A 27960-nucleotide genomic window follows, 5' to 3' on the forward strand; every position below is an offset into this window, starting at 1 on the left:
CAAATTGGCCATCCAGTCCTTGCCATGGAGGGTGTGACTAAGCATGCCATGCTGGTCTATGAGACCTTACAAACTCATACTTCTGGGGTGACCATAAACTCCCCCTTTCCTTACCTGTCCCTTGGCTCTTTCTGCCCCACTCACCCCTTCCATTTACACCTTGCAAGTATTTGTGGAATGTCTTGTCCCTCTACTCCCACACCCCCATTCTCTCATTCCTTCACCAGCATGTAGACAAGCTATGAAGGTCTGGCCCCTTTAATTGTGCCCCATAAATCAGTCCCTCTCTTCCCTTCATCACTTCAACTGCTCTTCCCTGGCCTCCCTCCAATCTGTCCTCATCATTCTGGTATGGAAGTGCCCAGACCTGTAGGCAACATTCCAGGCCCAGCTGCTCACCCTTGCTGAGGTCTACATCTGTTCCTTTCTCTAAACCACCTTTTGTAGCTTCTTCCAGTGGTTAGATGGTCACATATCACCTTCAGCTATCTGAAAGAAGCTGATATGATGAAATATAAAGGCAACAGAGGGGTAGCCAGAAGGCTTGGATTCTAGCTCCCTTCAGCTCATTTTCTGAATGGCAACAGTATTTATCAAATATACTTAATAAATGCCTTTTCACATTTTTTTTTGCTAGTTAATTTTATTGAAGTGATTTTTATTTCTTATAAAGGAAGGTTCCCAGGGAAGGAATAAGGAGAGTACCACCTTGTTAAACATATCTCATATAATACTGAAAACAGAAGATAACAGTACAATACATATATATTTTTTAAATGTCGAGCATATTGCTAGATTGATTCCTAGTTTGCTAGAGCAGCAGTCCTAATTTGTGGATCAAAACTTATATCCAATCTTTCTAATGTGAATTAATAAGCTAACAGATTGCCTCTACAAAGCTAAAACAATCATAGGATCATAGATTTAGAGATTATTTAGTCCAATCACCGAAATTTACAAACGGGGAGACATTGCCAATAAAGTGAAGTGACTTGCCCAAGGTCACACAGCTAGAAGCTGGGTTGGTCCCCTTTCTCCAAATCCTATGTTTTCTAGGCATTCCCTAGGCCCTTTCCTGGGCCTTGGTCTTCTCAATCTGTAAGATAAAGGTGTTGGACAAGATGATTTTTAAGGTCTTTTTTAGCTCCAAATCCTATGATTTCCATTGTTTAGAAGGCTGAACACAACACTGAAGCAACAGTGTGATACTGTGGTGATTTCTCTGCCTTCATCTCTTCTTTTTCTCTCTCCCTGCCTCTTCAACTACTTAGGAAATAAGACCCTTTTCTAAAGAAGGGGATTCAATGCTTTCTCAAAGTACTTTGCTAAATGCTAAGTGCTTGATAAAACACTTGCTGAAGGTTGTTTTTGCTGAATCATTTCAGTTGTATCTGACTCTTTGTGACCCCATTTGAGGTATCTTGGCACAGATACTAGAGCGGTTTGCCATTTCCTTCTCCAGCTTATTTTACAGATGAGGAAACTGAGGCAGACATTGTTAAGCAACTTGCCCAGAGTCACACAGCTACTAAGTGTCTGAGGCCAGATTTGAATGCAGGTATTCCTGACTCCAGGGTGCTTTAGACACTGCATCACCTAGCTGTCCTGCTTCTTGAAGGTGAGCAGGATGGATGTTATACACATTTTACAGATGAGGAAATGAGTACCATGACTTGCCTTAGGACACATAAGTTAAGATGGATCTGGGACTAGTTTCCTGCCTCCAAGGTTAAGGATTTTTCTCATATATCACTGCCTCTAATTATTTAGCTGCCAGTCCTTTCTGAATATCCTCCCTTTTCCCTGGCACCCTGCTGAATAAAGCCCAGATCTCTTACCCTGGACTTCAAGGCAAACTAGTAAAAATAGACTTTTCTTAGGCTAATTGAATGCTTCATTTCTGGTGAGTGTACCACCCTTCTTCACAAGGTCTACCTCCCAGCCAAACTGGCTTTTTTGTCTCTCATTCTCATCCAAACCTCTCATTTTCTAGTCACAGGACCTGGGATCAAATCCTGACTCAATGATTTACTCTACACCCAGGAGGTGTCTGATAAATGCACGTAGAACTAACTGAAGTCCCCTCAGTCAGAAGTAATCCTTTTCTTTTAAACCCCCATTGCACTTTGTCCCTTTCCTTTGCGGTCACCCTCCTCTTTGAATGCTATACTAGAATCTCCTTTTGGGAAATATAGAGCATATTAGTTCATCCTTGCATTCTTATCCCCTAGCAGGGGACGTGCAGATGATAATCAATCAACAAACCTTCATTAGGGGCTTACTTGTTTATTAAGTGTTTACTATGGGAATAAACACAAGATGACAAAAACATGGGACAAGAAGGTATTCAAGCAACTCACATTCAACATGAAAGCAATAACAGCCAAAGTTGTTTAATACATAAGACCATAGGATTTATAGCTAGAGATCATTTGTTCCAACTACCTCATTTAAAGATGAGGAAGCTGAAAGTTGATGATAAATGTCTTGCCCATGGTCACAAAGCAGCATGCTGGGATTCCAGACCAGGCCTTCTGATTCTGAATCTTGTATTCTTTCCATTACCTCGCAATGTCTGTTGAATAAATGAGTGAGTGAGTGAGGGGATCTGCAGATAAAATTCAATGGGATTGCCCTTGGAGTATCCATTGCGTAGAACACAGTTTCAGAAGCTTTGAGCACACTAAGCCCAAAAGTGTAGCTCATTTCTTTTTAGTTTAAAAAGGATACTTCAAAACTTTCAGCCTCAGCAAGGTTGGTAGGCCCCAGAATGTTATCTGCTGATCACATGTTGATAGCTTAAATACCTACCCAAATTAGCTCATTTGAAAATTGCTCACCTTTTCTTAGCTCAGCATACCCAGATTAGAGCTGAGGGGAATTGCTGGCTACGTGACTAGGGTGCACCATCCTGTGACATTGGGACTGGGCTCTTGTTTTGGAGTTCCTAACCTAGTCTTGGGCTGACTGAAGTTTAAATTCTGGGCCCTTGAGCCAAAATGTCCCAAAAGGTCCTCTTATTCTTTGTCAACTGCAGAATCCCTAGGTCTGAAATGCCCAGGGGCACCTTCTGGCTCTGCTAGCCACTTGCCATGTAGGAATTGCTTGGACAGTGGTCATTCCAGTATCCCATCTCCATCCTTACAGTCTCAGTCAATCAAACGGTAGTTATTTATTGGAAAGGCAGGCAGGTGGTACAGTGGATAGAGTGCCAGGGCTGGAGTCAATAAGACTCATCTTCATGAGTTCCAATTTGGCCTCAGACATTTACTAGCTGTGTGACCTTGGGCAAGTCACTTAACCTTGTTTGCCTCAGTTTCCTCATCTTTAAAGTGAGCTGAAGAATCGAATGGCAAACCACCCCAGTATCTTTGCCAAGAAAACTCCAACTGGAGTCATGAAGAGTCAGACATGACTGAAAATGACTGAACAACAACAACATTTATTGGAAACCTGCTGACAGCAAAACCCTGACCTGGGCTCTGTGGAGTTTGGAAAAATGTAGAAGATTCCATTGTATTCAGCAAATATTTGTTACATAATTATGGTGTGCAGGGTACTGTATGCCAGACTCTGGGGATAAAAAGATAGATATGACACAAGTTCTATTCTCAAGAATGGGTGTAAGTGGCCTGGTGGGTTGGAGAGTATATAACACGTAGAGGCATAGCTATGATAAATGAGAGAATTCAGGAAGTTTAAAGAGCAGGTTTTGGGAAAGGGCTATGAGAAATCTGAAGTAGGAGAGATCATCTTCAGGTAAGGGACAGGATTCTGGAAAATTTGTTCCTTGAAGGATGGGAAGGATTTCAATAGATGAAGCAAAGACATGAGACGGAGAGAGCAGGACAAGATGCCAATACAGAGATGTCCGGCTGAGCTAGAATATAGAGAATTTGAAGGGGATAAAGTTCTACCTTCAGGGAATTTATAGTCTAATAGAGGGCATAGGCTAGAGACAATACTCATTGGATATTCGTAATTTACTTTTTTTTAATATTAGTTGACTTGTTATATGTTGGCAGAGGAAGAAAAGACATGTATAGATTGGCATGGTCAGCAGAATCTTCTTTTGATTTGCAAATAGCAAGTACTTAATAAATGCTTTCATTCTTTTGTCTGTTCATAGAGGAAGTGGAATTTTACCTGACCTGCTCCCCATGTGCCTGGGGAGAAGTCATTTCACCTTCCCAGGGCCTCTCTTCATCTGTAAAATAATGGCGCTAGACTCAATGAGCTCTTGTTTCTCTTTCGGCTCTGAATCTTCTGATCCTAGACACTGAATTTAGATGGGTAGAACTACACCATAAAATATATTTTGTGCATTTGTTGTTACAGTTGTTTAGTCATTTCAGGAGTATCAGACTTTTTGTGACCCTATTTGGGATTTCCTTGTCAAAGATACTGGAGTGGTTTTTGCTATTTCCTTCTCCAGCTCATTTTACAGATGAGGAAACTGTGGCAAGTAGTGTTAAGTGACTTGCCCAGGGTCATAGTTAATTAGTAAAGCTCTGAGTGCAGATTTGAACTCAGGTCTTCCTGACTCCAGGGCTGGCACTCTATCCGTTGTCCCACCTAGCTGCTCATTTTATGAATACACATAACATCAATAAATCTATGCATATATCATATACACTTCCTTAAAAACAAACTACGCTAAATAGATGATTACAGTTTATTATCCATTGTACATGTATACATTGATAGATAAATAGATAGGTAAAGATAGGTAGGTAGGTAGATAGATTAATCATTTACTTAGCACTTGCTATATGCCCAACATGTATTGGGGATATGGACAAGACAGCCCCTACTCTCAAGGTGCTTACATTCTACTAAGGGAAGACAAAACATGAAGGGGACCTAGAAACTGGGGGTAGGGAGGGCAGTAGGTTGGAGTTGGGGGTAGAAGGTGAGAAGTGAGGGGAGGCCAGGCAGCTGGCATGAAGGTGGAATAAAATGAAAGTGAGCTGGAAATGAAGTGAGCAGAATGGTGGGGGATCCTCATGATATGGCAGTTCTGGGTAGGGACTATATATTATATTCATCTATGTATATGCTTATTACATATGTATACATATACTTTCTTTTTAGGCAATTGGGGTTAAGTGACTTGCCCAGGGTCACACAGCTAGTAAGTGTCAAGTGTTTGGTCTGAGGCCAGATTTGAACTCAGGTCCTCCTGACTTCAAGGCCAGTACTCTATTCACTGTGCCACCTAGCTGCCCCCATATAGTTCTTTAAAAAATGAACTAATAGCCATGTATAGTTTTTCATCATATATACATATATGCATATGCATATTTCTTTTTAAAAAAAAGTCCTGGGGCAGCTAGGTGGCACAGTAGATAGAGCACAGGCCCTGAAGTCAGGAGGACCTGAGTTCAAATCCGGCCTCAGGCCAAACACTTGACACTTACTTGCTGTGTGACCCTGGGCAGGTCACTTAACCCCAATTGCCTAAAAATAATTAAACAAAAATTTTAAAAAAGTCCTAATTGAGGTTCACAGTTTCTTGTCCAGTTTTCTTTTTTGCTCTTCTTTGAATATTGAAATGTTTGTTTTTGTGGATGATTGCTAAGTTCAAAATAAAGAAGAAAGTTTAATTGTAACAACAAAAGAGGGGAGAGTCTTCCTGATGGAAGCAGTACTATGAGCAGATTCACCTTATTCTGTGAGGTGCATTTAAGGAGCCAAGAGTGGATCAGTGTAGGCTGAAGGGGGTGTTGTGAGGTTAGGGCAAAAGAGTTTGTTTGGTACCGGACTAAGGAGAACTTACCATGCTAAGATGAAGAGTTTGGGCACTAGGGAGTGGAGAATCATTGTTTGAGCACAGGGAGCACCATGGCGTTTCTACCATTTGATCTGGACATCGTGGGATTAATGGGAGGGTGGGCTTCATAAATATTTAGTACCATTCATCTTGTTTGGTTCTTACCCTTGACTTTCGTTTCAAGTCTGTTTGTTAGTGCAGTGGATAAAGTACTGGGGCTGGAGTCAGGAAAACCTGAACTCAAATCTGACCCCAGACATTAACTAGCTTTGTGACTCTGGGCAAGTCACTTAACCTCTGATTCTGTTTCCTCATCTGTAAAATGGGGATAATAATAGCATCTTCACAGGGTTGTTTTGAGAATCAAATGAGAATGTTTGTCAAGTGCTTAGCCCAGTGCCTGGCACGTAGTTGGTGCTATAGAAATACTTATTTTTTCCCTTCAGTACTCTGATGGATCTGTGATCCTATCAATGTGGATATTCCATTTAACAATCACAGATCGCAACCTAACCAAGCCTGCTCATGCTGTTCTGTTCTTGTCCATATCCTTCCCCAAATTCTCTACATTGTGCTAAGAGCCTTCTTTGAATCTTCTTGACATCATAAGGATACCAGTGGAGTTTTCCATTGATGTCCATAATTGATCCCATCCTGCTCAATCCTCTCACCCCAATGTTTCAACCTAACTCCACCCAGACCTTCCATTGTGCCCTCTGGAATGCCTGTTCCATAGACAATAAACTTTGTTTCATCTTAAATCTTTTCCTTTTCCACTCCTGCTATCTCCTAGCTTTTACTGAAACCTGGTTCGCCTTTAATGACACAACCTACTTGGTCACCCTTTCCTGTGCTGGCTGCACTTTCACTCATTCTCTTCAGCACACTGGTCAAGGAAGAAGAGTTGGAATACACCTTACTCCCTATTATTACTTTTAGGCTATCCCCTTACCTTCATCACTCAGTAAACTTTCTTCCTTTGAGGTTCATCCTATTCATATCTATCACCCAATCAAAATCCTGGTAGCTGTTTGTTGTCTACAGACTCCCAGTCACTCCCTTCTTTCCTCATTAAGTTTGGTACCTGGCTCATAGTTTTTCTCTCCACTCCAACTTCTGCTCTACTCTCTGTCAAATATCCAAATCACACAGTTCCTCAACCTTCTTACTTTCCATTAGCTACTGTTCTCCACCTCAGCCATACACAAAGTTGGTCACACCTTTGACCTTGTCATCACCCACACATATCTTGGAATCCTCCTATCCAACCCATAACCTATTGACTTTTCATCTCCCCTTTTGCCTTCTCTTGTAAAACCCTTCTCTTTGTCTGAACCATGGCCTCCAATCTCCTGACCCCTCAATTTTCTCCCATGCTATCTCTCTTGCACTAGCCATTCTCTCTTTTTCTTGTCTTGACCCCTAGCTGAACCAATTCAACTCTACACAGTCCTCCTCTCTTGAATCCTTAGCCCTGTTATGATATTGCTGATTATGTTCAGCCAAGCCTCATCCTTCTACACAGGTGCTGCTGAATGAAGATAGAGAAAATGGTAGAACTGTTCTGATTGGGTCCACTACAAATTTATGTCACACTTGTCAACTTCAACTAGCTCCTCACTGCTGCTAGACAATCCTATCATACCTCCCTTATTAACTCACTATCTCAACTCTTAGCAGTTCTTCCAAATCTTTCATCCTTCCTCAAACCTCCCATGGCTTTCTCCACTCTCTTAGCTGAGAATCTTGCTTCATGTTTTGCAGATAAAATTGAGGCCATTCACTGTGAGCTCCTTTTTCTCCCCTCTTCCCCATTTCCTATCATTCAGATACCTTTTGCCATTACCTCGTCCTTCACCCTGTCTCATGTGATCAGCAACCTTATTCTTTACAAAGGTTAATCCCTCTACTTGTTCAAGTAATCCAATTTCACTCCATCTTCTTCAACAGATTGCCCCCTTGGTCATCCCTACTCTTTCATTTATTTTCAATCTCTCCCTGTCAACTGATTCATTCCCTATTGCCATCCTGAAAAAGCCCTTACACGATCATTCTATCCTCATTGCCCTGTATGTCTTCTGCCCTTTGTAGCTAAATTCCTGTAACTCCTCTAGAAGTCAATCTAAAATAGGTACCTCCATTTTCTCTCCTCTCACTCTCTTCTTAATCCCTAATGATCTGACTTCTAATCTTATTATTCCACCAAAATCACTCTCTTCCAAGTTGCTAATGATTTCTCAGTAGCCAAATCCAATGGCTTTTTCTCAATCTCCTTGACCTCTCTGCAGTCTTTGACATTGTGTATTATCCTCTCCTCCTTGATATTCTCTTCTGTCTAGACTCTTGGGACATCAATCTCTCCTGGTTCTCTTCTTCCTATCTGATCATTTCTTCTCAGCCTGCTTTGCTGGATCCTCCAGATCATACCCTCTAACTGTGGGTGTCCTTCAAGGTTCTGTCCTAGACCCTCTTCTCTCTCTATACTACTTCACTTGGTGATATTGTCATCTCCCACAGATTTAATTATATCTCTTTGCTGATGATTCTCTCTCTCTCTCTCTCTCTCTCTCTCTCTCTCTCTCTCTCTCTCTCTCTCTCTTCTTCTTCTTTTTTTTTTTTTTTGCTTTTTTGGTGAGGCAGTTGAAGTTAAGTGACTCACCCAGGGTCACACAGATAGTAAGTGTCATGTGTCTGAGACTGGATTTGAACTCATGTCCTCCTGACTCCAAGGCTAGAGCTCTAGCCACTGTACCACCTAGCTGCCCTGCTGATGATTCTTAAATCTACTTATTTTGCTCCATACTCTCTGCTGACCTCTAACCTGAATCTTCACTTACTTTTCAAACATCTTGAACAGGATGTCCAGTAGATATCTTAAATCAGTATGTCCAAAATGGAACTCATTATCTTTTCCCCTAAACCTTCACCTGCTCCTCCCTTCCCTATTACTGTAGAGGTCCATCAGCCTTGCAACCTGGGAGTCATCCTAGACCCCTCACAATCTCTCACCTCTCATATCCAATCTCTCACCAAGGCCTATTGATTTCACCTTTTCAGTATCTCTCAAATATACTTCCTTCTTTCCTCTCACTCTGTCACCACTCTAGTTCAGGCTCTGATCACCTCATGCCCGGATTATTACAATAGTCTTCCAGTGAGTCTGTTTGTCTCATTCAAGTCTCTCACTACTCCAATTCATCCTCCCTTCAGCCACCAAAGTGATTTTCCCCAAAGCACAGGTCTAATCATGTTACACACACACACATCCCACCCCTCACCCCAAATAAACTCCAGTGGCTCCCTGTTGTCTACAGGAACAAATACAAAATGTTCTGTTTTGCATTCAAAGCCCTTCATAACCTAGGCACATCCTACCTTTCCATCTTCTTACCTCTTACTCCACAACATGTACTCTTCCATCTAGTGACACTGGCCTTCAGGCTGTTTTGTAATGAGACGCTCCATCTCTCAGATCTGGCATTTCCTTCTTTTTTCTTCTTTTGTGAGGCAATGGGATGAAGTGACTCACCCACAGTCACATAGCTAGTAAATGTCGAGTGTCTGAGGCCAAATTTAAAATCAGGTCTTCCTGGTACTCTATCCATTGTGCCATCTAGCTGCCTTGGATCTGGGCATTTTCTTTGGCTGGCCCCTATGCTTGGAATGCTCTCTCTCTCATTTCCACCTATTGGCTTCTTATAAGTCCCGACTAAAGTCTCATCTTTTACTGGAAGCCTTCCCCAACACCTCTTATTTGTAGTTCCTTCCCTCTGTTAATTATTTCCTATTTATCCTGTATATACTTTGTTTTGTATTATATATTTTTTGCATGTTGTCTCCCCCATTAGACTGTAAACTCCTTGAGGGAAGGGACTGTCTTTGCCTCCTTTTGTATCCTCAGTCCTTAACACAGGTCCAGGCACACTTAACAAATGTTAATTGATTGATTATTGATGGTCCCTCGATCTCATTCTGTGACTGGCCTATCTTCTTTTTCTGTGTGCATTTATCACAGGGGCCAGGCCTGGGCCAAGTCTTTTATTCATGACTCTTCTCCATTGTGATTGTCTCTTCAGCTACTGCTGCTCTGTGGATACACTTTTTAAAGTTATAGATCTCCCAGGACCTTTGGACCTTTTGAAGTCCTGGACATATCCAAAATGGAATGCTTGTTCACCTAAGATCATGTAAGAACAGACCCAAAAGAGATAGAGGTAGTCATATGCTTACAGTCACATTTAGACCAGGTAGGAGACAAACTAGCCTAGCCAACTCTCAGGACCTAGATGGAAATAGTCCAAGTGCTTTACTTCTGGAAAGGAGATGAAAAGAGAGATGGGGGTGTCTGTCACTCCTTTCATGAATTATCTGAGTCATCGCTTCTTCAGGTTCAGAAGTCAACTAGGGGAATTTTTGCCCTTTTCCTGAGTCACACACAGCTGGACATAGGCACCTAAAGCTCCCTTATGGTTGACCGGAAACAGGTAAAGAACACCTTAGAATGCTCTGTACTATCTACCAGCAAGGGCAAATTTGGGCCCTCTCCATGACTCTGCTACACATTTCTTTGGTGATATCCACAACACTGCTTCTCCTGCATAGTTGCTGACTTGTAATGTGTTACAGCCGGCTTGTGGCCACCATACTCCTCTCCATTACCCTTTGAATTATCTTCAATTTCGTTTCTAACTTAGGAGACTGTGATGTTGCATGACTCAGTCACGCAACATCACCAGAAAAATATTGGTGATGATAAGATGGATATTTTTTTTTTCAGGAAGAAGCTCACTTCATTAAAATTAACCTTGCAATTTCCTAAGGCAACTCACTCTTCTCTTCAAATCTGGACCCACCTCTTTGTCTTTTTTCAATGTCAGTCCAAGATCTCTCTGTCTCTCTGTCTCTGTCCCTGTCTTTCTGTCTTTCCATCTCTCTCATCTCCCTCTGTCTCCATTTCTGTCAATTGTATGAAAGATCTGTAAAGTGCTTAGCATTTATAAACACTGCTTAATAAATATTTATTTCTCCTCTCCCCCAACCCCATTTGTGTGTGTATGTGTGTCTGTCTTTCTTGGTAGAAGAGCTCTATAGGTTGTCCATACAATCTTCTAAATAATACACATTCATCATATGTAATCCTTTCTTCTTTTGCTTCTTTAAGTCAGTTCTTGGAGTAAAAAATAACTGACATTAAACTCAGTCATATGACAATACTGAGGTCTGAGAGAAGGGGGTTGCCATGCTTGTACCTTCATCACAACCCCGGAAGGCAGATACTTTTAGCACTTATACTCATTTTGTAGATGAGAAAACCAAGGCTTACAGTGACTTAAGTGGATTACCCAAAATCACATAGTGAGCACCAGAGCTGGGACTCATTGTTTGGCCATGCTTCTTTCTTGAACAATCTATAACTTTCTCAATAGTGGTTTGTCCTCTTGGTTTAAACAGTGCCATCCCTGGTGACAACGTATTCTGCAGCATTATGACCATTGACTACTACATGATGGAGGAGATGATATTCTTACACCAGAGAAAGAATGAATCCTAGATTCTCCGAGTTGGAATGGACCGTGTTATCTAGTCAGCTTCTACATGAAGCAAGGATCCCTTCTGGAAGACAAGGGCTCTGACAAATATTCATACAGCCTTCCTTGGCTAGATGACCTCTGTTGTCAGAGAACTCTGACACACAGCCCACTGAGCTGAAATAACACATGCAGAGCAAAGTCTGTTGAAGGCTAGGGCCAGACCTTGGCAGGAGGGCTGTTTCTCCCCACAAGAGCTCCCTGTTACCAACTCCTAAACGTATCATTGAGTAACCAGGCCTGGCAAAAGGATTTCTGATCACACTTGTCTGGTTTCCAGCAGCTGTGTGAAGTTCAGTATCCAGTCTTTTGCCCAAAGCAAACCAGTTTCTGCTCCTGGGGTGTGTGTGTGTGTGTGTGTGTGTGTGTGTGTGTGTGTGTGGTGTGATGTATGTGTGTGATATGTGTGTGTGCATAATTAATTCAGTTTTAAGAGCTTTTCAACTCTGTCACTGTGAGTAATCAGATACACAGATGTTTTAAGTTCTGAAATGTGCTAAGAAAGGCTTATCAGAAATTAGAAAGGTGGAGGAGGGAAGATCCTCAGAGAAATGAAATAATCAAGTCACTGCAATACATAGTTGGAGGCTTAGCAGCATAGGGTCATGGGATTTAGAACTTGAAGGGATTTTAGGGAATCATAGGATTACAGACACACAACAGAAGAGGCTCTTTTTTTTTTTTTAGGAAATTGGGGTTAAATGATTTGCCCAGCTAGTAAGTGTCAAGTGTTTGGTCTGAGGCCGGATTTGAACTCAGGTCCTCTTGACTTCAGGGCAGGTGCTCTATTCACTGTGCCACCTAGCTACCCATGGAAGAGACTTTTGAAGCCATTTATTTCAATCCCTTTATTTTACATACCCAGACCTGTGACCCACAGAGGCCAATATGCCCAAGGTCACAGAAGTACTTAGTAGTGGAGCCCGGATTTGAACCCAAGTCTTCTGACTAAATCCAGGACACTTTTAATTATACCACATTCCTTCCTATAAAGATCTAGAATTGGAAGAGACTTCAGAGGCCATCTAGTACAACTCCCTCATTTTGCAGAACAGGAAACCTAGACCTAGGTTTAAGTGACTTGTCCAAAGTCACATAGATAAGAAACTTAAGAGGCAGGATTTGAATCTAGATCCTTTGATTCAAAAGACCTTACTCTTTCTACTATGTGGATGCCTTCCCTTCTTTTCTTCCTCCTTACTTGCTCTTCTCCCCCTCCCTCCAAGGACTATTTTACAGATGAAGAGACTGAGCTTCAGAGAGGAAAGGAATTTACTCAGAGAGTAACCAAATCCTCTGACTCCAAATCTAGCATTTCTCTTCTTAATTTGATAGTGAATTAATGAAGGTAGGAAGAGAGAGGAAAGAGATTGGATGTGGAGTAAGAATAGCTGAATTCAAATCAAAGCCTCATTTTTGACAACCTGTATGCCATCAGACATGTTTCTTTAATCTCTCATCATCAGCTTGCTCCTCTGTGAAAGGGGGCTGATTTGAGAGAGGCAGAATAGCACCAGTGGACATTGTTTCAAATCCCACTTCTTTTGTTTACTCCCTGTGTGACTCTGGGCAAGTCGCTGCCACACTCACCTCTGTTCCCTCATCTAGAGAATGAAAGGGTTTGGACTAGAGGTCCTCTGAATTTCCTTCCACCTCTAGGTCTTTGATCTCTAACGCCCTTTTCATCTTTAAATCCTGACACTGTCCCCAGATATGTACAAAGCATTTGCTAGTGTCTGGTGTTTGCTGAGTAAGCTCTCTTCATCATGAGCAAAGTGCCAAGATATAGACAGCTCACCTGGATGATGCGTCATATGCTACTTAGGCCATATTAGGAGGTATTCAGTCTTCTAACCCCTCCTCACTGGGTGTGTTCTACAAGCAGGACAGTCAGTCTCTTTAAGGATTCACCAGACCCACCCCAGGAAGGGATAGTTGAATACTCCAGTGTTATTATTGGTGTTTCATAGTTAGGAGAGGCCCAGAGGTGCTATGAAAATGGATAGCATCATCAGGGCAGGGGATGTTCCTTTCAATTCAACAAACCTATTTTAAGAGCTTATTCAGAGTCTGCCAGGCATTCAGAGTTATGACACCTTAGAGATCTAGTCCAATAGTTTAATTTTATCATTGAGGAACTGAAGCCCAGATGGGTGATGTTAAGGGCATGGGGACAGGGTGGTTTGCTGCAAAAAGCACTGGCCTGAGTGTCACCAACCCTTAGAGGCTCAAGGCCAAGCTCTGCTACTTACTAGCTACTTGAATTTGGGCAAATCATTGAATCTCAGTTTCCTTGTCTATAAAATTAGTCAGTTGGATTACATGATTTCTAAGTTACCTTCTGGGCAGCTAGGTGGTATGGTAGATAGAGTGCTGCGCCTGGAGTCAGAAGGACCTGAGTTCAAATTCAGCTTCAGACACTTATAAGCTGTGTGACCCTGGGCAAGTCATTTAACCCCTGTTTGCTCGGTTTCCTCATGTATTAAATGAGCTGGAGAAGGAAATGGTAAACTACTTTAATATCTCTACCAAGAAAACCCCAAATGAAGTCACAAAGTGTCAGATACAGCTGAAAAACAACTAAACTGAAAGTTCCCTTGTAGCTCTGACATTCAAGGGTCCCTTCTAGCTTAAGTGTGGAAAGCAGAAAAATGAAACAGTCATCCACAATTATAGGTCATGATTGTAATCATAATTAAGGCAAAAATAAGATGGAATCTGCACAATCTATGGACAAACTGGGATGTGTGTGTATGTGTATGTGTGTGCGCCCTGCGTGTATGGAGAGGGGAGGGGGAGAGAAGAGGTTGTTCTAGCTTATCTGGATAATTCTCTCAGTTCTTCACTTTACCATGTATAAAGACACTACTTTGGCAATACTAAGTGTCACCAATCTGGCTCCCAGGCCTGGATCTTTGTGAGATCTGACTCTTGATCTTCAGCCTTATGCAGAGGTGAGACACAAAGGCCACACCCTGTATTTCCCAAGAGTTTTAACACAGCTGAAATTCCCTGGCAAGGAGCAGCAGGTTGTGGAAATCCTTGACTCCATCTGGATTCCGCTGTTGTGGGAGCTGACTTTTCTATAGTACTTTAAGGCTTACAACAGGCTTTCTCTTACAGCTCTGTGAAGTAGGTAGTACAGATAATACTATTCTTCTAAAGATTGGAAAACTGAGGCTCAGAGTTGTCTAAAACCACACAGCTAGTAGGTGGCAAGGCTAGGACTTGGATCCAAGTATAATCTTTCTACTTGATTACGCTGCTTCTTAACAAGGTTTAATAGATGAAAGGTAACAAGGTGACTGGGGGGGGGGGTTGATGCCTCCATCAGATGATGTTCAGCAATAGTATTGAGGTGAAAGTAGAAAGGGAGATAGTTTCAGTCAGTTACAGACGGAGAACCTTCCTTGCACCTCCCCCTCCCACTTCAAACTCCCTCTTCAACCTTTTCTAAAACTTCTCCATCTGGAAGCAACAGAAACTTAGTCATCAGTGGACCAAATGTTGAATCAGGAAACTTCTGGTCAATTTTTAACTTCATCATTGACTTGGTTTGTGACCCCAGGCAAACTATTTAATCTCTCTGTGGCCTCAGTAAAATAATAACAAATCTTGACTAGATAGAAGCCACTTAGCACTTCCTGTAGCTCAGTTTACTTTTCCTTAGGCCACTCAAGTGTGGAGTGGCTTGGTAAAGTGGGAAGGGCTGTTGTTGTTCACTTGTCTTCAGTCATGTCTGACTCTTTGTGATCCTGTTAGGGGTTTTCTTGGCAGAGATACTAGAGTGGTTCACCATTTTCTTCTCCAGCTCATTTTATAGATGAGGAAACTGAGACAAATAGAAATAAGTGACTTGCTTAGGGTCACACAACTAGCAAGTGTCTGAGGCCAGACTTGAACTCAGAAAGATGAATTTTCCTGACTCCAGGCCCACCACTCTATCCACTGTGCCACAAGGCTGCCCAGGAAAGGTTAGCCTCCCCATTTAGATATAATAGGAGTCAAATGAGGGGAGGCCCACACTTCCCCAGGAGTGGTGCAATAAGCATGTGTTTATCCCATCAGTGACTAAATTTCTTGTAAGTCCTCAGACTCATGAGTTGGACCTGCTGGCAAGGAGCCAAGACTTCAAATTCCCCAGGATGTTATACCAGAATGCTATATGGGGATGCCATGATGGTCAAGGGATAGAAGGAAGAGGAGAGAGAAGCCAAGCAGAGACAGACAGAACCAGGGCCCAATTCATGTTGCTGGACAGAGCTGCGAGTGAAGACTGATCAATTGAATAGGCTACAAGGTGAACTACAGAAGGTGGGGAGTCAAACCTGCTGGCCATGAAGAGGTGACATGATGGAACTACAGAGACTAATAGAAATGTAACTAGGGCAGAGTAATAGCTTAGAATTCAGGCCTCTAGGCCACAGGTTCCCCACCCCTGGTTAGATCTATCATCACCATAAGTGAGGGGGGATCATGACCACCAAAGTGTGCTATTTTTCTCCATTTCCAGGCTCTAGGGGAGATAAATGGGAGAAGCTGCTCTTCTAGACTATTCTGGGGAAGAGGAGAACAGGAAGGTTTTCATTTGGGCAATGGATGCTGAGAATACAGATATCCCTCAACATTGCGGGGGTTAGGGGCACAGTGCCCCAGTAACCTGGAAAATCCCTGTAAAATTTTTTGGCTCTCCCTCTAAACTGGAAAAAATCTGAATCATTATTAGGGTACTAAAAGATAAAATCTTCCCTCCCCTTTCTCCTCTTCTTCTCCCTCCCCAAGATAGCATGCAATCTGATATAGGCTACAGTTAAAGTCCGTAAGAAGGTAGTGCTGATTGATCCATGTGTTGGTTTAAATGCTCCTTAGGAACTGTAGCATCCTATCTTCTGACCTCTGCTACCTCTGAATGGAGGGAGCTATTGTAACAGAGGGCAAGTAGCATGGTATAATAGAGGGAAAAAAAAATCTGAACTGAGGGTTAGGCATCTTTAAAAAAGATTAGAAGGGATGCCACCTGGGAGAAGGATGTATGGTTCCAGAAGGTAGAATTAGATCCAATATGGTAAAGGTGATAGGAAGGTAGATTTTGGCTCAATATAGAGATGTTCTTCCCAACAATTGAAGATGTCTAATAATGAAACAGAACTCTTTGGAAGGTAATGAGCTTCCTATCACTAGACATGACCAAGCACAAGTTACTTAACCATCATTCAGGGATATTTTAGAAAGAATTGTAGCATGGAATCAATGGTTAGTCTAGATGGTCCCTAAGATTCCTTTCGGCTCATAGAATAATAGAATCACAGATGTTGAGAGACCTAGATGCTAGTCTGTGATCTGCCAATAGCTAGATATCTGACCTTGATCATCATGTAGCTTCTCTGGATTGAAGTTTTCTCATATGTACAACAAAGGAATAGGACCACATCAGAATTTCCCAAACCAAATTCTATTTTAGAGTTGTAAAATATCTCAATTAAAATTGTAGAAAGTATCTAAACTTTATTATGGGCCACTAAAATATCTCAACTCTGTCATACTCACTAAAATGATATCACTATGTGATATGTATTTTGATTAGAATAAATTTTTGGATTGGTCTGGATCTGTGATTTCATTCATTGGTGTAGGAAATACCCAATGAGGAAACTCTCTTTACAACTCATATTGGTACCTCCTTTGTAATTTATAGTCTTAGAATTGCTTATATAGAATATATAATCATTCAATTAATCAATCAGGTGTAATTTTTTAAAAAATTTTTTCTTTGGTTCTTTAAGCATGGAGATAAAATGCATATCTACATTAATAAATTCAATCCAAAGAAAGCTACATTAATATTATTTGAAATATGTGGAGCAACAAAAAGTTATAAAAACAAAAAAATGATTAGTGTGAGGATAGTTCTTTCTTACTCAACAGCTTTTCTATCCTTGGAATTAAAATTAAAGTGACCATAATACATAGAGCCAATTTGTACACCGAGAGGTTTCTTTGCTTTACTTCTGTTATTGTCAAAGCCAAAAATATTATTTCACATGAATATATTGCTTAAGTTGTCCTTCCAATCACTTGCAGCCTTGATTGTTTGGTGGTCATGTTGTTCTCTTCTATGTAGCCTTATCAGGAAACTGCTGATGTTAAACATATGGACTTTTACAGTAGTGAGCAGTTTGGGATCATCAAATGTGCTACATGATTGTCAAAAATGATCCAATCTGATCTTCTCCTCCCATGAAGGGTCAGATTCTCATTATTCTATATTTAGTGGGGAGAGGGATCCCTAACAAATGGTGAAGTCCTCCTCATGCTCCTTTTTGTGGATGGCACTGAGAACACTGGATCAAGCCCTGTAATGCAATTCAAGTGAGATCCATGACCCTTAATGAGCAGAGCACAAGAGAGAACTAAGGTATTTTAGGAGTCCACCTTAAAGATATTTTATAGTATTCAATTGATATAATATGATACCCTGCAATGTAGTTTGGGTTGGGAAACCCTGATCTAGTCCAACCCTTTCATTTTATATCTGAGGAAATGTAGGCATGAAGTCTGGGTGCTGTAATGGTTAAAAAGCTGACCAGGAAGAACTGAGTTCACATCCTTTATGACTGTGAGCAAGTCAGCGGGCTGGGGGTGTTTAGGAGTACTAGAGACTCTGGTGTGAGGGCTGATCATCCATCTTTGGTGTCCACCTGTCACCGACTCTCATACACAAGTCCTAGGAGCTGTAGCACAGACAGCACCCATACCTAGGTGAAAGCAACTTGGCAGAAAGACTAAACCAGGTTGAGGGTAACTGACAGACCTCAAATCTGTCAGTGAGTTATGGCGATATCTATCCTAAGCATATGAAGATTTCCCCCTTTGGAATGGCAGATGAGAACAATTTGTTCCAACATCCAGGAAGAAGGCTGAAGCAGGGGATATGGAACACTTAGAGCTTGGTCAGACACTGGAGATGTCAAGGTCATCCACTGCATCCTGGGTCATCACCAGTCATCTTGACTTTTGTCCTGCCATTGGACTTTGATGACTTTGGAAGAGAAAGTAAGACTGATAACTTCATTCAACTCTGTCTCACTTAAATCCAATTCATGCATGAGTCAAGACATCACCTATGATGTCACTGGTTCTCTTCAAAAATGAAGTATGAACAACAGCCCTAGGCAACTCTCTAAGGCTAGAAATTAAAGAAAAGATGCTTATCTGTTTGGTGGAGTGAATTCTTTCACCTGGAATGTCAATGAAATCACAAGTCCATTCTCTATCCCTATCCTAATCCAATTCTTATTTACTAATGGAGTTACTAAGTGAATGAGGATTGTTCAAATGCCAGTGTGCTAATGCATATTTGGATAGAGAGGCCACAGAGTTGGTTGATTGGTATATACATATGGCAGCTATCTCCAATTGTCTTGACCTATGTCTTGCCACTGGACTCCAATAACTCTGGAGGAGAGAGTGAGGCTGATGACTTTGCACAGCTCTGCCTCACTTAAACCCAATTCACTTGCAAGTCAAGATATCACCCTCCTAATATCATTGATCCTGTTCTAGAATGAAGGACAAACAACAATTGGATAGATGCTACAGATGAATGATGAGCTAAAGCCAGAACAGAAGAAAGTAGATCAAATTGCTTTTGGGAAATTATTGTATTTTCAGTGACTCCATATTTTTCTATGAAACAAAATCATATACGCATATATATACACACATACAAATATGTATATATGTATGTATATGTACATGTATAAACATTAATATTCTTCTAGTGACATTATTTTGCTGCAAATACCTGAATATTACAATCTCTGAGAAATCAACATTACAGGTAATGCATAGGGCATGAAGAGACATACAGTGGGTAAAAATAGACTATTATGAGGGTAAATTGTGCATGTGAATCAGGGGAAAAGCTGCAATCAAAGAGAAGGTCAGCCAGCCACGTAATAAAAGTATGGGATGACACTCTGTTTGCTGCATCTAATGTCAAGAGATCTAGAGGAAGAGCCCCCCTGAATGTTGGATGGATACTCTTCAGAGAACTTTTAGCAGAACGTGGACAAGAGTCATTCACGATAGGTCGGCATAAATGGGTTGTGACCTGTACTGTTGGAAAGAATGACCAACTCATTAAGATCCTAGATCTAGTGAAAACTGAAAAAGTGACAGTTTCTAATAGAACTGCATAGCCTATTTTGTTTTTAAATTCCAAATCAAGTTATATTTATGAATTAAATATTGATTATAGCTTTAAATCCAAAGGTTCTGTAAACCTTTCTACATATTCTCCCTTCTTCTGAACTAATCAATACTTAACTACTTTGTGTACACTTGTATTATCTTTATGTAAGCTTCTTGAGATGGTTAAGCTTCTTGTGTGGTTTCATTCCATATATTTGTATCCCCAGCACTTACCAGAATTCCCAGCACTTGGTAGGCATTTTATAAACACTTGTTTGATTTCTTGATGTCTGTGAGGTTATCTTATGTTTTATAATTAGGTCCATAATCTACACATTTCCCAAATCCAAAATTTCTTTATGCATCACCATTATAATAAATCATAAATATGGCAGCCCCTGGCACGGGTCATAAGATTGCAGAATACTGCATCTAAAGCATCTTACTAGACACAGAAATCTTTTGAGATGTTTAAGAGGAATTGAAAAGTTTTATGAGATTTTTAAAACACCAACAGAAGGTTTCTTTTTTGAAAATGTCATCAAATGAATGTCTGAAATGTGAGTTTATAGAATTGTAGAACATTAGTGATGAAAGAAACCTGAAAACTTATCCAGTCCAATTCCCCATTTTACAAAGGAGAAAACTAAGGCCTAGAGTGGTTTGCTGTGCTCCTAGAAAGAGCCTTCCTTTCCTAAGGGGCCTGAAACATAGGCCTGGAGATCACATCATCTAGAGCTCTTCTAAGGTCTTGGTGCCAATGGATCCGATGGCAGGAATAGTTGCCAGGCGCCTGCACAGGACAAGACATCATAGCATAGTACAGGCTTCATTGCAACTCCCAGGCTACATGATGTCAGGCTTAATAGAAGGATTAACAGTCTAAGGGTTGTCTGATAATTGCATGGACTTTCTCAGGAAATAGAAAGTGAGTTCCCTGTCACTTCTAGTCTCTAAGAAGAGGCTGAATGCTGGATAGAAGGGATTCCTGTTTAGGTAAAGTCAAAGGAGCTCTTAATCAGTTCCTGAGAATCCATTGTGAAATTTTTAGTGTAAGCTTTTGCACCTCAGAAATCAGCGTGTGCTAGAAACATGGGCTTGAGTTATTGTTTTGTTGACTGGACTTAAGAAGGTGATATAGAAAATGTTTCTAACGCAGATTAAACTTCAAAGTATGTATTTTTGTAATTCTTTTGAGAGCCCAATTATTATATATTTGCCATCATCCCCCTGGGTGAGTGGGTGGGTGGTGGGGTTGGCTTGGATAATCAAAGGATTCAGTCTCTTAAAACTCTAGAATTCTAGCATTCTGGAACTCCTTAGGAGTCGTTAGTAAGTTATCAAAGTTTGAAGAAGTACTTCCAAAAAGTTATAAATGATGTTTGTGTTGTTTTCCATGTCGTAGAATTAAGTGTGAAAAACTTGAGAATTTCAGAAGCAAAGGGAACATTTTGCAGTTATTCTCTTGTGATCTTCAAGTTAAGTTTTCCTCATTGTGTTAATTTTATTACACAAATTGAAGACAGTAGTCATAGCACCTTAGAGACTCAAAGTTAATTCATTTAGAAATGAAAATATACCCAATAAATAAATAGGCTTTGCCACTCATTTTTTCTCAGCTATAAACATCTTTTCCCAAATTTAAATCCTTCTGTTTGAAAAATATTTGAGCTTTGTGTAGTGACTCAGTTCTTTCACAATTTTCCCCATTGATTGCACAAAGTAGGATCATAGGATTTTAGAACTGGAAGGGACCTTAGAGTTCACCTAATCCAGTCTTTTCATTTTACAGATCAGGAAAGTGAAACCCAGGCAATCAATCACTCAAGGGTAGCTATGTGAGGACTCTCCAAAGACAGAAAGGACTTCCAGTACCAAGAGTTCTTAGGAAAGGCAGCCTTAGGGGCTGTGACCCCTCATGACTAAGAGAAGTGCTGGCTACAGACTACAGAAAAACACAGGTCTTTGTTGCCCAGCAGACAGCTAGGGAGAACTTCATGAAGGCTCTACAAATGCAGTTCTAAGAGTTAGGAGTTTAGCCTTTGTTGCATTGATTGTCTACACATCCACCTCACTGCCATTGCACATTAAGTTTGAGTCCACTTTTCCCATTGACACTGTGTATTTATGAGAAAATGGGTACCATGTTTAATGGGGAGAATGCTTTGTACCACCTGTTTGTTCGTTCTTTCTTTCTTTCTTTCTTTCTTTCTTTCTTTCTTTCTTTCTTTCTTTCTCTTCCTTCCCTCCTTTTTTTTTGTCATACTACCTTTGTAAATGTTTTTGCTGAAAGCTAATTAAATCTACTGTCTGATTGTTGTTGAGAAGTATACCCATGTGGGATCATGAACTACATTGTTAGAAGTAGCCTCCTACAGAGCTGCTCTTAGAACCCTGAGAGTAAGTCTCACCTTTCCACCCTTCCACCTCTTGGGATCCAACCTGTGAGTGTGGGTGCAAGTAGCCCCAGTGCACCTACCATGTGTCACAATGTCTTTCAGTTCTCTGGGTTTGTGCCACAACCTCTATGCTAGACTTTAAGCTCTCTGAGATCAGGGGTCACATTCAACCCAAACAACTTCTTTCTTTCCTTCGGCGTCCAACTCAGTGATCACAACAACCCTGTGTGGTGGAGTGGGCAGGTATTCTTCTTCTTCTCCTTTTACAGAACAGAAAATGGAGGCTGCAAATTGAAAATACTTGGCCATGGCCATGCAGGGGGAACAGCAACTTGAACCCAGGTTTTCAGATTCTACATGTGGTTCAGCTCTTCCTAGGAAACTGGGGAAATTACGATGTTGAACTTTGTTATTATAGCCTTGAAAGCTGTAACAAGGTGATTTCTTCTTATGTTGATTCCAACTGCCCTCTTGGAGAATGAACAAAATACAGCTCATACAGTAAAGTAAGGTGTGGATTTTTTTTTACATGCATAGATTGCAAGGAAGAAATGATAAAGGAGACAAGTAATGTTGAAATCACATTGGAATACTCTGGGAAGTTTTTAATGAGACCATTACTATTTACCTCAGGCAGCTGACAGTCCTTAATCTTCAACCTCCTTCCTCATGACCCACCAGAGGTATGTTGCAATGAATCCATAAAACACGCCTCGTCAGGTCTTAACACTTAAACACAGAGCACCCTCAGATTAACACATGGGGCACGACAGAAATGATACACATGGCTGGATACCAAAGCAGGTCATGCTAGGGGAGCTATTGAAAAGAGGGAACTCTCAATTCTTAGTAGGAACAAAATTTGGTCACCTTCAAATTTAATCATGAAGGATTCTGGCATCTGAAACAAACAACACAAAATGATAGCTCCAGATTAACTGTAATTCATGATGTGAAAATAATACAAGAAGTAATTAAGACTAATTCAATTGGGTCAGAGGAGGAATCTGTTGCTAAAGTGACCCACAGGTAGGTGTTATTAACACCATAGGGATCTGAAAGTTTCCCATTTCAATTAATTATTCTTATTTACAAGGTACCAAACTCATTTTTTTCCTGAAGGAGTGTGTGTGTTTAATTTTTGTGACCTCTAAGTTTTGTTGTCCTTGAGCAAAGCCTAATCTTCCTATTCCCCTTCTCTTTCCATCTCCTTCCCTCCCCCGATAGCTCTGGGAATGAAGTGGATTAAAGGTAAGAAGAAGGGTTTGATTTATATTTTTCCTCTGGAGTGTATGGATGTGATGTGTAAGTGGAGAGGGCAGAAGAGATGGAGAGAGAGGAAAGATAGGAAAGGGAAATCTCCTCCCTGAAACCCACGTTGCTTGCTACACTCTGGTCTGGAAGACCAGATCTTGAAAGAATGGGAGGTTCTTCTGACAAGACCTTGACTTTTTCCCTTCTTTCAACACATTGTACCTTCCCAGTTGCCATATTCATCTTGGAGATAGCTACAGTCCCTGGGAACCAGGGGAATTTCCTGTGTTCTCTCAGCAAGGTGCTAGAGCAGTATCTACCTCCATTGGAGATGTCCTCAAAGGTCTACATCCTATAATCTCATCAAGTTGATTAGAGAATTTATCATGTTGACCAAAGACCCCTCCAATCAACAACCCTTACAGCTATTGTTTTGTTTTGTTCTGTTTTGTTTCAAAAGAGCTAATGTGGGGCTTTGGCTATATTCCCTAACCAGTGAAAGAGAAAAATGGGCAAAGTGATTGATGATACTTTCTTTGCATCAACTTGGACTGGATTGCAGAGTGACCAATAACCACACTTCTTCTGCAGTTACATTTATATAGTATTTCAGGGTTACATAATGCTTTACATACAGCCTTATTTCATTTTTATAAAACACCCTATGAGGTAAGCAGCACAAGTATAGGGGATGTTTTGCCCATATGGGTTATGTGTGTCTACATGGGTTTGGGTAGATGCATGAGTATTATCAACCCCATTTTACAAATGAAGAAATTAAGTCTGAGAGAGGTTAAGTGACTTGCCCATGGTTCACAGCTAGTAAGTACTGTAGCCAGGACTTGCACCCAACTTGTCTGATTTTAAATTCAATGTTCTTTCCAGTAAACCACAGTGCCTCTCAATATAGGAGAATGCCATGGACTCCAGCCAGAAACACCTTGCATGTGTAGCCTTTGCACACCAAATCCTTTTCTCTGATTCATAGAAAAAGTCAGTCCCTCCAAAACTCATCTAAAAGTTAATCCTTTGTGTGCATATAAGCTGATCTTTGGGGAGAAGGAGACAATTTATCATCATAGAAATAACTTTCATTCTTTTAAAAACACATTCACTCTACAACGGCTCCTTGTGCCAATCACCTTGGAACAGCCACCACACTTTATTGCTAGAATGAATAGGACTTGTTGCTGCCTTATATAACAGTTGGATTTCCCTCGACTATTAGAAAATAGAGCTTCTGTCAGACTATCAGCCCATAAATGCCTGTCTTGGATCTGATAAACAGACTTTGGCAAACTTTGAATTTGTAGGTGATGCCAAGCACAGGGGTTTGGACTGAAGCTGTGAGTGAAAGAGTTGAAGTCGAAAACTGTCTGTAGGAGACAAAAAAGCAAAGGAAACTCCAAATGAGATACAAAGGGGGCACTGTGGGAGACAGAGGGAAGGCAGGGAGCTAGCTGGTGAGCTAGGAAATAGATTCCTGGGCCTACCACCAGTTCCTGTACCTCCTTAAATAGACACTAATTCTGTCTATTTGCACCAGATAGTGCTGATTTCTTTCCTGGGGTGTCTCATTCATTCATTCATCCATTCATCCATTCATTCATCCATCCTACAAACATTTATTAAAGACTTATTGTGTTCTAGGTATTTGGACTATAAAGATAGCTATGACACAGATCCTTTTCTCAAGGAGCCTGCATTCTACTAGGAGGGGCTGAGGGGTGGAGTATGACTCCTTCCATTGGCTAGAATGAGCAAATAAATCCTCTTCTGTAACAAACGTAGATTGGCATTTGCAAGACTGAGTCACTATGCTACTGACCAATTTGGTGTCTCAGGTTCTTCTAGGCGATGAGCATCATGGGCAGGATGTTCAAGTTTGGCCTTTTAGTCTAAATGTCGTGTGCTTTTCTTTGTGTAGGAAGATGATGTACTTGACCCATGGTCATGTGACTCAAGGGCATGGGACATGAACTTGCACTGAACCATCCATATTCCCTCATCCACTCCTATTTGTGTCCACAGAAGGCCTTTCTGAAATTGTGGCTGGCCAAAGCCGTGTGGTTGTGGACCAGAGCAAATTACCTGACCTATGTGGCCTTTAAGCCTATAATCTAGAGCATGGGTTCTTAATGTGGAGCCCCTAGATTCCCCAAGGAGTTTGTGAATAGATTTCAGGGTGGTTTGTGAACTTGGCTAGGAAAATAAATTACATATTAATTCCAATACAATTGGTTTCCTTTGTAATATTGTGCATTTTATGTACTTAAAAACATTATACTGAGAAGCATTTATGGGGTAGGAAGGTTTAGGGGAGTAGGGTTATTTTTACCAATCTCCAATTGTCTTGGTAAAGAAAACAGGCTATATATTAAGAAAAACTATAACTGAATAACTGTGCTCTTTGTGTTTAGTGGGGGTTTTTTGTGTGGTTTTTTTTTGGTTAAATCATGTTATGTGATAGCAAGAGCTGTTAGAGCCAGCTCTGTTGAAAGATAATTTCTTTCTTTTTCCCTTTCTTTTCTCTTCTTCTTTCTTCTTCTTCTTCTTCTTCTTCTTCTTCTTCTTCTTCTTCTTCTTCTTCTTCTTCTTCTTTTTGTGAAGAGCTGTGATGGTTGGGTTGGATTTCTGCCTCTATTTGGTCTGTGTATTTATTATTCCACTTTTCTTAAGGTGCTTAAGTTATTCATAGTTGGGTTTAGACAAGAAATAAATAGTTAGGCAGCTGTGTCTACATGTCTGTTTGGCCTAAATCATCACTATGCTATTACGGAATGCTCAGATTCACCAGGAAAATGTTAGCATTACTGTGGGGTGAATAGACCTGAGACAGTGAGTGCCCAGATGCATTATGGTCCAAGTGGTATTCATATCAATGGGCAAGAATCATTACTGGATGCTCTAAAGGGCATATGGGAGTGAGGCTCAAAGCACATGAGCCTTGGGAGGGTCTGTTTCTTGAGGCTGAGCAGAGAAAAATGGGATGGGCTGAGTTTTTTCTGAGAGGTGTGTGTTTCTAACTCTCTCTTCCCTGGCTTTTGATTTCTTGGTTCAGTGACCTGTCATTTTTTTGAGTGACTAATAAATTCAAACCCTTAGGGAAGATTTCTGATTCTTATTCATTTATGCTTTTTAGCCAAATCCCCCCAAATTGGCCAAGGATCTAAGAGAAGTCTTAATTCTCACAGAAGAGATTTAACTTGGTGGTCTCTGACGAACTTTTCCAACGGCCGCATACAGGTGCATGAAATATATTGGTTTCTCACTATAACCACAGGCTGCTGTCAGTCTTGGGCCTGATCCAGTTGTACAACTAGAAAGGCTTTTAAAGAGCATCTCTTCTATAATGATATAAATGAGGGGGGCTGGACTAGACAGCTGCCCCTGAGATCCCTCTCAGCTTTAGACAATAGCTAGCATTCATAGAGTGCTTTAGGATTTGCAAAGGGCTTTAAATACATTATCTCATTGGATCTTCACCACCACCCTGCGTGGTAGGTGCTATTATTATTCCCATTTTATAGATAAGGAAATAGACTAAGAGTGGTTAAGTGACTTGCCCGGGGTTACATAGCTAAAAAGTTACTGAGGCAGGATTTGAACTCAGGCCTTTGGATTCCAAGTTCTGCACTCTAATCACTATGACAACTAGCTGCCTCTAGATTGGTGATCCTTGGACATATGAGGAAACTGAAGATTTGATGAAAAGAAGTAACTTGGCTAAGGTCTTAGAGCGTGGCAGTCAGCAGAAGATACTATGATGTTTTTGCTGATAGAGATAGAGAGAAAAAGGAGAAAGAGACAGAGAGACACTCAGAGAGACAGGCAGACAAAAAGATAATGAAGGGAGGGATGAAGGAGGAAGAAGAGGAGGGGGGACAGAGATAGAGTTACAGAGAAACAGAGACAGGGAGATCAACAAGAGAGATACAGGAAAAGATGGCAAGACAGAGACAGAGTCAGAGATGCACAGAGACAGGGATACACACAGACATAGACATAGAGAGACAAGGAACCAGAGAATCAGAGACAGAAAGGGAGAAGGAGAAAGAGAGACAAAGATAGACAGAGACAGAGAGATACACAGACACAGAGTCAGAGACATAGGAAGAAAGACAGACAGACACAGAGATATAGTCAGAGAGAGGCAAGGACAGAGACAGAGAGAAACCCAGGGAGAGAAATGGCAAGAGTCAGAAACAGAGGCAGAGGGACAGACTAAGAGACAGAGAGAGATGAAGAAGGAGACAGAGAGAGACAGAGAGATAGCAAGAGAGAGAGAGAGACAGAAAGTCATAGTCAGAATCAGGTAGAGACATTGACACAGAGAGAGAGACACACAGAGACAGAGAGAGAATCAGATAGAAAGACAGTCACACATAGACACAGAAATGTAGTCAAACACAGAGACACAGACAGAAATAGAGTCAGAGAGACAGAGAGCTAGAGATAGAAAGAGATAGAGACAGAGACAAAAGCAGAAAGACTGAGAGATACAGATAGAGATAGTGAGACAGAGATAGAGACAAAGTCAGAGATATGGAGATAGTGGCACAGAAAGACAGAGAAAGGCATATAGAGAGATAGAGGACAAGAGAGAGTCAGAGAGACAGAGATAGATGGAGAGACAAAGACAGAAAGACCAAGAAAGAGAGTGACTGAGACCAAGAGAAAGAGAGAAGATGGAGACACACCACACACACACACACACACACACACACACAGAGTAAGAAAGTCAGAGATATAG

Source organism: Phascolarctos cinereus, unplaced genomic scaffold, assembly GCF_003287225.1.
Source record: "Phascolarctos cinereus isolate Bilbo 61053 unplaced genomic scaffold, phaCin_HiC Scaffold_2;HRSCAF=192, whole genome shotgun sequence".
In the NCBI taxonomy this organism is placed as follows: Eukaryota; Metazoa; Chordata; class Mammalia; order Diprotodontia; family Phascolarctidae; genus Phascolarctos; species Phascolarctos cinereus.